The sequence below is a fragment of the Hylobates moloch genome, unplaced genomic scaffold, assembly GCF_009828535.3.
Source record: "Hylobates moloch isolate HMO894 unplaced genomic scaffold, HMol_V3 SCAFFOLD_2, whole genome shotgun sequence".
Taxonomy (NCBI): domain Eukaryota; kingdom Metazoa; phylum Chordata; class Mammalia; order Primates; family Hylobatidae; genus Hylobates; species Hylobates moloch.
The window spans coordinates 129,445,421-129,457,770 of NW_026652277.1; the positions used below are offsets into that span (position 1 = coordinate 129,445,421).

The following is a 12,350-nucleotide window of genomic DNA, read 5'->3' on the forward strand; positions in this document are numbered from 1 at the left end:
TGGCACAATCTCGGCTCACTGCAAGCTCCGCCTCCCGGGTTCACGCCATTCTCCTGCCTCAGCCTCCGGAGTAGCTGGGACTACAGGCGCCTGCTACCGCGCCCAGCTAATTTTTTGTATTTTTAGTAGAGACGGGGTTTCAACGTGGTCTCGATCTCCTGACCTCATGATCCACCCGCCTCGGCCTCCCAAAGTGCTGGGATTACAGGCGTGAGCCACCACGCCCGGCGGATGTTCCCCTTCTTGTGTCCAAGTGTTCTCATTGTTCAATTCCCACCTATGAGTGAGAACATGAGGTGTTTGGTTTTCTGTCCTTGCGATAGTTTGCTCAGAATGATGGTTTCCAGCTTCATTCATGTCCCTACAAAGGACATGAACTCATCCTTTTTTATGGCTGCATAGTATTCCATGGTGTATATGTGCCACATTTTCTTAATCCAGTCTATCACTAATGGGCATTTGGGTTGGTTCCAAGTCTTTGCTATTGTGAATAGTGCCTCAATAAACATACATGTGCATATGTCTTTATAGCAGCATGATTTATAATCCTTTGGGTATATACCCAGTAATGGGATGGCTGGGTCAAATGGTATTTCTAGCTGTAGATCCTTGAGGAATTGCCACACTGTCTTCCACAATGGTTGAACTAGTTCACAGTCCCACCAACAGTGTAAAAGTGTTCCTATTTCTCCACATCCTCTCCAGCACCTGTTGTTTCCTGACTTTTTAATGATTGCCATTCTAACTGGTGTGAGATGGTATCTCATTGTGGTTTTGATTTGCATTTCTCTGATGGCCAGTGATGATGAGCATTTTTTCATGTGTCTGTTGGCTGTATAAATGTCTTCTTTTGAGAAGTGTCTGTTCATATCCTTTGCCCACTTTTTGATGGGGTTGCTTGATTTTTTCTTGTAAATTTGTTTGAGTTCTTTGTAGATTCTGGATATTAGCCCTTTGTCAGATGGGTAGATTGTAAAAATTTTCTCTCATTCTATAGGTTGCCTGTTCACTCTGATGGTAGTTTCTTTTGCTGTGCAGAAGCTCTTTAGTTTAATTAGATCCCATTTGTCAATTTTGGCTTTTGTTGCCATTGCTTTTGGTGTTTTAGACATGAAGTCCTTGCCCACGCCTATGTCCTGAATGGTATTGCCTAGGTTTTCATCTAGGGTTTTTATGGTTTTAGGTCTAACATTTAAGTCTTTAATCCATCTTGAATTAATTTTTGTATAAGGTGTAAGGAAGGGATCCAGTTTCAGCTCTCTACATATGGCCAACCAGTTTTCCCAGCACCATTTATTAAATAGGGAATCCTTTCCCCATTTCTTGTTTTGGTCAGGTTTTTCAAAGATCAGATGGTTGTAGATGTGTGGTATTATTTCTGAGGGCCCTGTTCTGTTCCATTGGTCTATATCTCTGTTTTGGTACCAGTACCATGCTGTTTTGGTTACTGTAGTCTTGTAGTATAGTTTGAAGTCAGATGGTGTGATGCCTCCAGCTTTGTTCTTTTGGCTTAGGATCGTCTTGGCAATGCGGGCTCTTTTTTGGTTCCATGTGAACTTTAAAGTAGTTTTTTCCAATTCTGTGAAGAAAGTCATTGGTAGCTTGATGGGGATGGCATTGAATCTATAAATTATCTTGGGCAGTATGGCCATTTTCACAATATTGATTCTTCCTATCCATGAGCATGGAATGTTCTTCCATTTGTTTGTGTCCTCTTTTATTTCACTAAGCAGTGGTTTGTAGTTCTCCTTGAAGAGGTCTTTCACATCCCTTGTAAGTTGGATTCCTAGGTATTTTATTCTCTTTGAAGCAATTGTGAATGGGAGTTCACTCATGATTTGGCTCTCTGTTTGTCTGTTATTGGTGTATAAGAATGCTTGTGATTTTTGCACATTGATTTGGTATCCTGAGACTTTGCTGAAGTTGCTTATCAGCTTAAGGAGATTTTGGGCTGAGACGACAGGGTTTTCTAAATATACAATCATGTCATCTGTAAATAGGGACAATTTGGCTTCCTCTTTTCCTGATTGAATATCCTTTATTTCTTTCTCCTGCCTGATTGCCCTGGCCAGAACTTCCAACACTATGTTGAATAGGAGTAGTGAGAGACAGCATCCCTGTCTTGTGCCCATTTTCAAAGGGAATGCTTCCAGTTTTTTCCCATTCAGTATGATATTGGCTGTGGGTTTGTCATAAATAGCTCTTATTATTTTGAGATATGTCCCATGAATACCTAGTTTATTGAGAGTTTTTAGCATGAAGGGCTGTTGAATTTTGTCAAAGGCCTTTTCTGCATCTATTGAGATAATCATGTGGTTTTTGTCTTTGATTCTGTTTATATGATGAATTACGTTTATTGATTTGCATGAGTTGAACCAGCCTTGCATCCCAGGGATGAAGCCAGCTTGACCGTGGTGGATAAGCTGTATGATGTGCTACTGGATTCAGTTTGCCAGTATTTTATTGAGGATTTTTGCACGATGTTCCTCAGGGATATTGGTCTAAAATTGTCTACATAAGTAAAGCACTCCTCAGCAAATGCAAAAGGACAGAAATTATAACAAACTGTCTCTCAGACCACAGTGTAATCAAACTAGAACTCAGGAGTAAGAAACTCACTCAAAACCGCTCAACTACATAGAAACTGAACAACCTGCTCCTGAATGACTACTAGGTACATAACAAAATGAAGGCGGAAATAAAGATGTTCTTTGAGACCAGTGAGAACAAAGACACAACATACCAGAATCTATGGGACACATTTAAAGCAGTGTGTAGAGGGAAATTTATAGCACTAAATGCCCACAAGAGAAAGAAGGAAAGATCCAAAATTGACACCCTAACATCACAATTAAAAGAACTAGAGAAGCCAGAGCAAACACATTCAAAAGCTAGCAGAAGGCAAGAAATAACTAAGGTCAGAGCAGAACTGAAGGAGATAGAGACACAAAAAACCCTTCAAAAAAATCAATGAACCCAGGAGCTGGTCTTTTGAAAAGATCAACAAAATTGATAGACCGCTAGCAAGACTAATAAAGAAGAAAAGAGAGAAGAATCAAATAGATGCAATAAAAAATGATAAAGGGGATATCACCACCGATACCACAGAAATACAAACTACCATCAAAGAATACTATAAACACCTCTACGCAAATAAACTTGAAAATCTAGAAGAAATGGATAAATTCCTGGACACATACACCCTCCCAAGACTAAACCAGGAAGAAGTTGAATCCCTGAATAGACCAATAACAGGCTCTGAAATTAAGGCAATAATTAATAGCCTACCAACCAAAAAAAGTCCAGGACCAGATGGATTCACAGCCAAATTCTACCAGAGGTACAAAGAGGAGCTGGTACCATTCATTCTGAAACTATTCCAATCAATAGAAAAAGAGGGAATCCTCCCTAACTCATTTTATGAGGCCAGCATCATCCTGATACCAAAGCCTGGCAGAGACACACACACAAAAAAATGATTAACATACATTCTTATTTTTGAAAAGGTCCAGTTTACCATGTTTTACTTTTATGGTGAAATATTTTAAAGAAATCTCTGCCTACTCCAAGGACATGAAGATACTCCACTGTTCTCCACTAGAGGCCTATTGTTTCACCTTTTGCATTTAAGAATATGACTTTAGCTCAAATTAATTTTTGTGTATGTTGTAAAATAAGTGTGAAAGTTTTTCTTTTCAACATGGTATGTAAATGACTTGACACCATATATTGAAAAAACTGTTTTCCTGTTGGAATGCAGTGGTCCCTTTGTTGCAAATCAAACGACTATATATATATGTGTGGGTCTATTTCTGGAGTCTTTGTTCTGTTCCATTGGTCTATGTGTTTATCCTTGTCTCAATAGTACTTTTTTTTTTTTTTTTAAACAGAGTCTCGCTCTGTCGCCCAGGCTGAAGTGCAGTGGCACAATCTCAACTCACTGCAACCTTGGCCTCCCAGGTTCAAGCAATTCTCTCTGCCTCAGCCTCCCTAGTAGCTGGGATTACAGGCATGCATCACCACACCGGGCTAATTTTTTGTATTTTTAGTAGAAACAGGGTTTCACCATGTTAGCCAGGCTGGTCTTGAACTCCTGACCTCAGGTGATCCGCTTGCCTCGACCTCCCAAAGTGCTGGGATTACAAGGCATGAGCCACCGCGTCTGGCCAATAGTACTTTGTCTTACGGTTTTATCGTGAATCTTCAAATCTGGTAGTATAAGTCCTCCAACTTTGCTATTCTTCAAAATGGTTTTGGCTAAGTTTTTTGCATTTCCTTATAAAAATGTAAGAATCTTGTCAATTTTTACAAAAACTTCTCCTAAGATTTTGACTCTTTAGGTCAATTTAGAGAGGGCTGACATCTTAATAGTAGAAAGTGTTACAATCCATGAAGATGGAATATCTCTTCTCAATTATATAGTTTGATAACAATAATTTGGGTAAAACTTTAGTTATTTTCAAATGGTTAAGATAGAATTCCATATGATCCAGTAACTACTCCAAACACCAAAGAGAACTGAAGACATATGTCTACACTGAAACTTGTACATGAATGTTCATAGCAGCATTATTCATAATAGACAAAATGTGGAAATAAACGTCCATCAACTGATGAATGGATAAATAAAATATGGCATATCCATACAATGGAATATTATTAAGCAATAAAAAAGGAGTACTGATAATGCTACAACATGGATAAACTTTGAAAAACACTATGCTAAGTGAAAGAAGCCAGTCACAAGTGACTACATATTGTATGATTTCATTTAAATAAAATGTCCAGAATAGGCAAATCCATAGAAACAAAATAGAGTAGTGGTTGCCTAGGACCAGGGAGAGGGGAGGAGATTGGGGCAGTGATGGCTAAGGGGTGTGGGGCTTCTTTTAGGGTAATGAAAATGTTTTAAAATTGATTGTGGTGATGGTTGTGCAACTCTGTGAATATACCAAAAGCCATTAAATTGTACAATTTAAGGCCAGGCGCGGTGGCTCATGCCTGTAATCCCAGCACTTTGGGAGGTCGAGGCAGGCAGGTCATGAGGTCAGGAGATCGAGACCATCCTGGCTAACATGGTGAAACCCCGTCTCTACTAAAAATACAAAAAATTAGCTAGGCGTGGTGGCGGGCGCCTGTAGTCCCAGCTACTCAGGATGCTGAGGCAGGAGAATGGCATGAACCCGGCAGCGGGAGGTTGCAGTGAGGCGAGATCGTGTCACTGCACTCCAGCCTGGGCGACAGAGCGAGACTCCATCTCATAACAAACAAACAAAAAAATTGTACAATTTAAATAAGTGAATTGTATGTGAATTCTATCTCAATAAAGCTGTTTTAAATAGTTTTAAAGTAATGTTGTCTGTAATCTATTTTTATGGAATGAATTGTGTATCTTCCCCCTGCCCCACACAAATTCATATACTGGAGCTCTAACCTCCAATACCTCAGAATGTGATTGTTACTTGGAGATAAGGCCTTTAAAGAGGTACTGTCATTAAGTTAAAACGAGGCCTTTAGGGTGAGCCTTAATCCAATCTGATCGTGTCTGCTGTTATAAGAAGAGGAGATTAGGATAGACAGACAGTGGGGATGTGTGTGATCAGAGGAAAGGCCACCTGAGGGAGGACACAGGGAGAAGGTGGCCATATTTAAGCCAGGAGGAGAGGCCTTAGGAGAAACCAGACCTGCTGACACCTTGATCTTGGATTTGTAGCCTCCAGAACTGTGAGAAATTTCTGTTGTTTAAGCCACCCAGTCTGTGGTACTTTGTTATGGCAGTCCTAGTAAACTAATACATTTGTGTTGATTTTTATATTCTTCAGTGCCACATTTAGTCTAAAACTCTAAAAGCACAGAAACTTCCCACGTCTACAGAGAAGTCAGACCAGGCTATGTTTTCAGCACATGAAGAGCTGTCTTTTTTGTTTTTTGAGATGGAGTTTTGCTCTTGTTGCCCAGGCTGGAGTGCAATGGTATGATTTCGGCTCACCACAACCTCCACCTCCCAGGTTCAAGTGATTCTCCTGTCTCAGCCTCCCAAGTAGCTGGGATTACAGGCACATGCCACCACGCCTGGCTAATTTTTGTATTTTTAGCAGAGGCGGGGTTTCATCATATTGGTGAGGCTGGTCTCGAACTCCTGATGTCAGGTGATCCGCCTGCCTCGGCCTCCCAAAGTGCTGGGATTACAGACGTGAGCCACCATACCCAGCCTAGTCATCTTTTCTGAAAACATTTTGATGGTAAGCAGCACTTTGGAATTCCTGAGGTTGTTTTTCTTTTTCTTTAAAAAATTCTAGACAAATGAGATTTTCTAAATTTGGTGGGGGTGGGGGTGATGTTAATGATAATTACTGAAAAAATCAAAAATTTAAATAGTATTGTCAATAATTCTCAAGATAAAAATTCTCAAGCTAAATCCTATAAAGTAATTATGATAAAAATCTTTGATTCTGTTTAATTAAAAAACATGTTTCTATGTATATTAATGCTTTATAGTTCAATAAAAAGTTCAAAAATAACATGAAAATAGATAAAAATGACTGGAAGACACCATAAATCTATTTTTAGGTTGTACTTTTAAAAATTTAAATCTTTTAAGGAACTATGGTAATTACTGTATTTTTTTTCTTTTGGAATAAAACAGTGAGAAATAAGTGAATCTCTTTAAATTCCAATTATGAATGAACACAAAGGAAGGTGTGAATGGCATATTAACAAGAGCATGTGAGGGAGTCATGACTTGGTTTTCTAACTTAGGGTAATGTGTGTTTCACAGGAAAACTGAAGAGCTGTGCTGCTGCAAAGCAGTTTTGAAATCTACTTAATAAACTCCATATTATAAATAGACATTTGATTTCTGGCGGGGTGCAGTGACCCACGCCTGTAATTCCAGCACTTTGGGAGGCCAATGCAGGTGGATTACTTGAGGTTAGGAGTTTGAGACCAGCCTGGCCAACATGGTGAAACCCCATCTCTACTAAAAGTACAAAAATTAGCCGGGCATGGCTGGGCGCAGTGGCTCACGCCTTTAATCGCAGAACTTTGGGAGGCCTAGGCGGGTGGATCACGAGGTCAGGAGATAGAGACCATCCTAGCTAACACGGTGAAACCCCGTCTCTACTAAAAATAGAAAAAAATAGCTGGGCGTGGTGGCGGGCGCCTGTAGTCCCAGCTACTCGGGAGGCTGAGGCAGGAGAATGGCGTGAACCTGGGAGGCGGAGCTTTCAGTGAGCCGAGATCGCACCACTGCACTCCAGCCTGGGCGACAGAGCAAGACTCCGTCTCAAAAAAAATAAATAAATAAAACAAATAAAATAAAATAAAATTAGCTGGGCATGGTGGTGTGTGCCTGTAATCCCAGCTACTCAGGAGGCTGAGGCAGGAGAATCACTTGTACTCGGGAGGTGGAGGCTGCAGTGGGCCAAGATCACACCACCGCACTCCAGCTTGGGTGACAGGGTGGGAAGCTGTGCCAAAAAAACAAACAAACAAACAAAAAAACGACATTTGACTTCTATTGGTTTACTCTAAACCAAATATGAAAGTTGACTCCTAAAATTCATTTTTGGTGAGGATCATCTCAACACAACAATGAGGAAGAGTAACTCTGTATTTGGTAATTTCCCCAGTGTCACAGAAGCAGGAGTTCAAACCAACTCTTCTTTCTGGCACCAAAGCCTGTGCCCTTCACCACTACGGTAGATGGGATTGAAAGACTTGGTTGTGACTTTTCGCTCCCCTTTGTCATAACATTGCAGAGCCCACTCTTCAAGTACAGGGAGTATGTCCTGATCTGTTGATGTGTGCTTGGCCACATGATTAGAATGGCCAGTGGAATTTGAGACATCGCGATGCACTGCAAGGTCTTAAAAGTTTGAAAGGCTTAACTTAGCTCTGAGGGCTTCTGTGATAGCCATAAGACACGAATTTCCCAGGAAGCCACTGCCCCCTTCAGCCTGGGCCCAGAATAAACACTGTGAAACAGACCTGAACTTGACCTGAAGCCTGCAGCCAAGCTCTGCAGTGGGCAAATTGGAACTCTGAGCCCGGAGTCCAGTCAAGTACAGCAGGGTCCTGGTCTACCTGCAGACCCGTGAGAAAAAAAAAAAAATCCAACTTGTCATTTTAAGCCGTTAACTTTTGGAATAATTTCTGTAAGCCTAGCATTATTGTAGCAATAGTCAACTGATAAACCACTACTTGACATATTCACAATATGGTCCTTGGACACTGGTATCAAAATCTTCTGGCACTTATTAAAAATGAAGATTATAGGAAGATGATTACTCATTTACACTGAGGAGTTTAATGGAACAAGTCAGCAGGAGATACTAAATTTAAGAATATATTAAAATTAATATGGAAGCAATTCCACTTCTAGACATTTCTCCAAGGGAAATCCTTACAGATGTCCATAAAAAGGGCAAGGAGGTAACGTTGTTTGTAACACTGAAAATCTGGAAATAACCTAAATATCCATCAACAGAAGAATGGTTAAATGATGCCATTTCCACCTTATGGCATACTAATAAATATTATTTGTTAAAAAGAAGCGAGAAAAATTCTCTGAGTCATACTGTTTGATGAAAAGTCAAGGTGCAGAACAACATGTGCAGTAAGATTTCATTTATGTAAAGGAAAAGCATGTCTATGTAAATGTATTAAAAAAAGATACAAACCAAGATACAAACCAAGTTGATAAGTGATTACCTTTGGGAAGGTATGATGTTGAGAAGTGTGTGTAGGGTCACTGCTTTATCTGTAGAGTTTATTGTTTTTACACTGACTAGGATGTACACATATATTACTGTGCCATTAAGAAGAAAAATATTATGTATTTAATGTAGCTGAACATGGTGGCTCATGCCTGTAATCCCAGCACTTTGGGAGGCCAAGGTGGGAAGTCTGCTTGACGAACCTGGGCAACGTAGTGAGACCCTGTCTCTACAAAAAATTAAAAAATTAAAATCAGCCGGGCATGGTTGTATGCACCTGTAGTCTCGGCTACTCGGGAGGCTGAGGTGGGAGGATCGCTTGAGCCCAGGTGATTGAGGCTGCAGTGAGCTGTGATTGCGCCACTGCACTCCAACCGAGGTGACAGAGTGAGACCCTGTCTCTAAAAAATTAAAAAACATTTTTTTAAATCTGGATTTTTAGGTTTCACCCCAAATCAGAAGAGTCTAGGAATCTGCATTTAACTAAATTTTCAGCCCCTGTCCTCTCAGTTGCTTGAGTCAGCAGCAAGCTCAGGAGGAAGCAGCCGGCCAGGGGAAGAGCTGGAAACGTGATGTGGCCTGGGCGAAAGGCACACTGCAGGATTTCCCCTGTGTGGGGGAGGCAGTGGAGAATTCTGCCTGAGGGTTTTTGGTTTTAAGAAAACCAAACGAGGCCGGGCGCAGTGGCTCATGCCTGTAATCCCAGCACTTTGGGAGGCTGGGGCAGGCAGATCATGAGGTCAGGGGATGGAGACCATCCTGGCTAACATGGTGAAACCCCGTCTCTACTAAAAATACAAAAAGTTAGCTGGGCGTGGTGGCGGGTGACTGTAGTCTCAGCTACTTGGGAGGCTGAGGCAGGAGAATTGCTTGAATCCAGGAGGCGGAGGTTGCAGTGAGCTGAGATCGCACCACTGCACTCCAGGCTGGGTGACAGAGGAAGACTCCATTCAGCAGCTGGAGAAAGTCCCTGTTAATGGCTAGGATGCCCTCTACAGGGCATCACCATCCCACCCTGGTCCCATCCCACCCCTGGGTGGGTTTATCTGAATCTTGGAAGGGTAAGAGGAGGTACTTGAGATAGTTGCATTTATCAAAAGAGGGCATGAGAATCAAGGTGGGGCATCCTGAAGTTTGGCCAGCCCAGGGAGAGGGCACTGGACACCATTCCACGTGGAGACATTCTGACAAGGATGAGGTAGGGGACAGGAATAAAGCTAGTGGGAGTTTTCAGTATATTTTCTGAACAGCTTCATCTACAAAACCAGGGGCTTGCCCTGAAAAACAGTCCCTCATGCCCTGTAAATCTGTGATCTTCTGGGACTCTCTGCTGGAGGTCAGGCTCATCAAACCCAACAGGGTGGCACTCCTTGAAGTGCTGGTGTGAAGGCCCAGGCCCTGCAGCCTCAAATCAAGTAGCAGAAGAGCTGTGAGCTGGGCACACTCACCTGGTGTGACGGGAGTCAGGTCCCCAGATCCCCATTCCAGCTTCATGGCTGTTCCCAGCTCACAAGTCCCTGTTGTATCAGGGACTTGCTTTCTCAGCAGTTGAGTCATGCCAAGTCCGCCTGACCTGCCTGGTTGGCTTCTCCAACAGCTGAAGGCCCCATGCCGAGGCTGCCCTGCTGCCCTGCCTGGAGGGGAGGATCTGCAGCCGTGCCCTGGAGTGTCTGCTCACCAGCCCCCTTCTGTGTCCCTCCTCGCCAGCAGGGGCAGACTGTGAGATGGTTGACAGGGATGCCCAGAACAGAGTTGAGGGCAGGAGCCTTCCATGGCTGGGCCACTGGAGCTGGGGCAAGAGGGACTGAGAAGGAACCCTAAGTATGCTAGGCAATTGTTCTGCTGCCAGAAGTTTCCAGCAGGAGGCAAATGAGAGGATAAAAGGGCATAAATGACTGAATGCTCTATTCCCCCACATTCATAGTTGGAATCCTAACCCCCTGTGTGATGGTATTAGGAGGTGGGGCCTTTGGGAGGTGATTAGGTCATGAGAGCAGAGCCCTTACGAATGGGAGCAGTGCCCCTATAAAAGAGACCCCAGAGAGCTCCCTCTTCCCTTCCACCAGGTGAGGACACAGAAAGAAGGCACCATCTCTGAACCAGGAAGCAGGCCCACACCAGACACCAAACCTGCTGGTGCCTTGATCTTGGACTGCCCAGCCTCCAGAGCTGTAAGAAATAAATTTCTAGCTGGGTATGATGGCTCACACCTATAATCCCAGCTACTTGTGAGGCTGAGGCAGGGGGATCACTTTAGGTCAGGAGTTTGAGACCAGCCTGGGCAACACAGTGAGACCCCAACTCTAAAAAGGTAAAAACAGGCCGGGCATGGTGGCTTACACCTGTAATCCCAGCACTTTGGGAGGCCAAGGTGGGTGGATCATCTGAGGTTAGGAGTTCAAGACCAGCCTGGCCAATATGGTGAAACCCCATCTCTACTAAAAATACAAAAAATTAGCCAGGTGTGGTGGCACATACCTGTAATCCTGGCTACTCGGGAGGCTGAGGCAGGAGAATTGCTTGAACCTGGGAAACAGAGGTTGCAGTGAGCCAAGATTGCTCCACTGCACTCTAGCCTGGGCAACAAAGTGAGAATTCTGTTTCAAAAAAAAAAAAAGATAAAAACAACAACAAAAAATTCTGTTGTTTATATGCCACCCAGTCTACAGTATTTTTGTTATAGCAGCTGAATGGACTAAGACATGTTCAATGAGAAATTCATGACCTTCTGCCTGAGAAAGCCTTATTCAGTAAGTCTGGGAGGGACTGAGAAACCTGCATTTTTCTTCTTTTGTTTTTCATGTCAGACAGGTAATGTGCGGACTTGGTAACAAGGTTCAAGGGTGACGCATCTCACACATATGCATAAACATGCAATTGTCATGTTTAAGAACTAAAGGATCAAAACCTGCATTTTAAAAGATTCTCTTAGGCCGGGTGTGGTGGCTCGTGCCTGTAATCCCAGCACTTTGGGAGGCCGAGAGGGGCGGATCACCTGAAGTCAGAAGTTCGAGACCAGCCTGGCCAACATGGCGAAACCCCATCTCTACTAAAAATACAAAAATTAGCTGAGCATGGTGACATTTGCCTGTAATCCCAGCTACTCGGGAGGCTGAAGCAGGAGAATCGCTTGAACACGGGAGGCAGAGGTTGCAGTGAGCCCAGATTGCGCCACTGTACTCTAGCCTGGGCGACAGAGCAAGACTCTACCTCAAAAAAAAAAAAAAAAAATTAATGAAAGATTCTGTTAGGTCATGCACAGGCAGATTTGAGAATGGTGATTTTAGGTTAACCTGGTTGGGGTTTGTTCAGAAAGCTTGAGAAGGGTCAGAGGTCAGTGTGATAAAGCAGACTTTGCTTCAGCTGTTAGGAGTTTCCCTCCCTGGGATAAGGGGCAAGGGCTTGATCCACCTTGTGACCTAGAACCTCAAAACCAGCCCCTTTGTACAGAAGGACAGTCAGATGTTGAGCCAGGCTGGAAGTGTAGCTTGAACAGCATCCCCAGGGCTGAGCCCCAGGCACAGGGCCCAGGAGGAGCTGCCAGGCCCACATCTGCAGTCAAGATTCTCACTGGGAAATTCTTACATGTTTGCAAAACGCAGCTAATGTTTCACGCACCGTCTGCATGAGCAG

General features: G+C 43.1%; 1 non-coding gene across 1 annotated transcript; it reads right to left on the reverse strand.

The window, feature by feature from the left end:
• Nucleotides 1-11,518: 11,518 nt before the first annotated feature.
• Nucleotides 11,519-11,619, reverse strand: LOC116477851 (small nucleolar RNA U13). The gene has a single exon (XR_004250669.1). It is a non-coding gene; the product is annotated as a small nucleolar RNA U13 (small nucleolar RNA).
• Nucleotides 11,620-12,350: the final 731 nt, after the last annotated feature.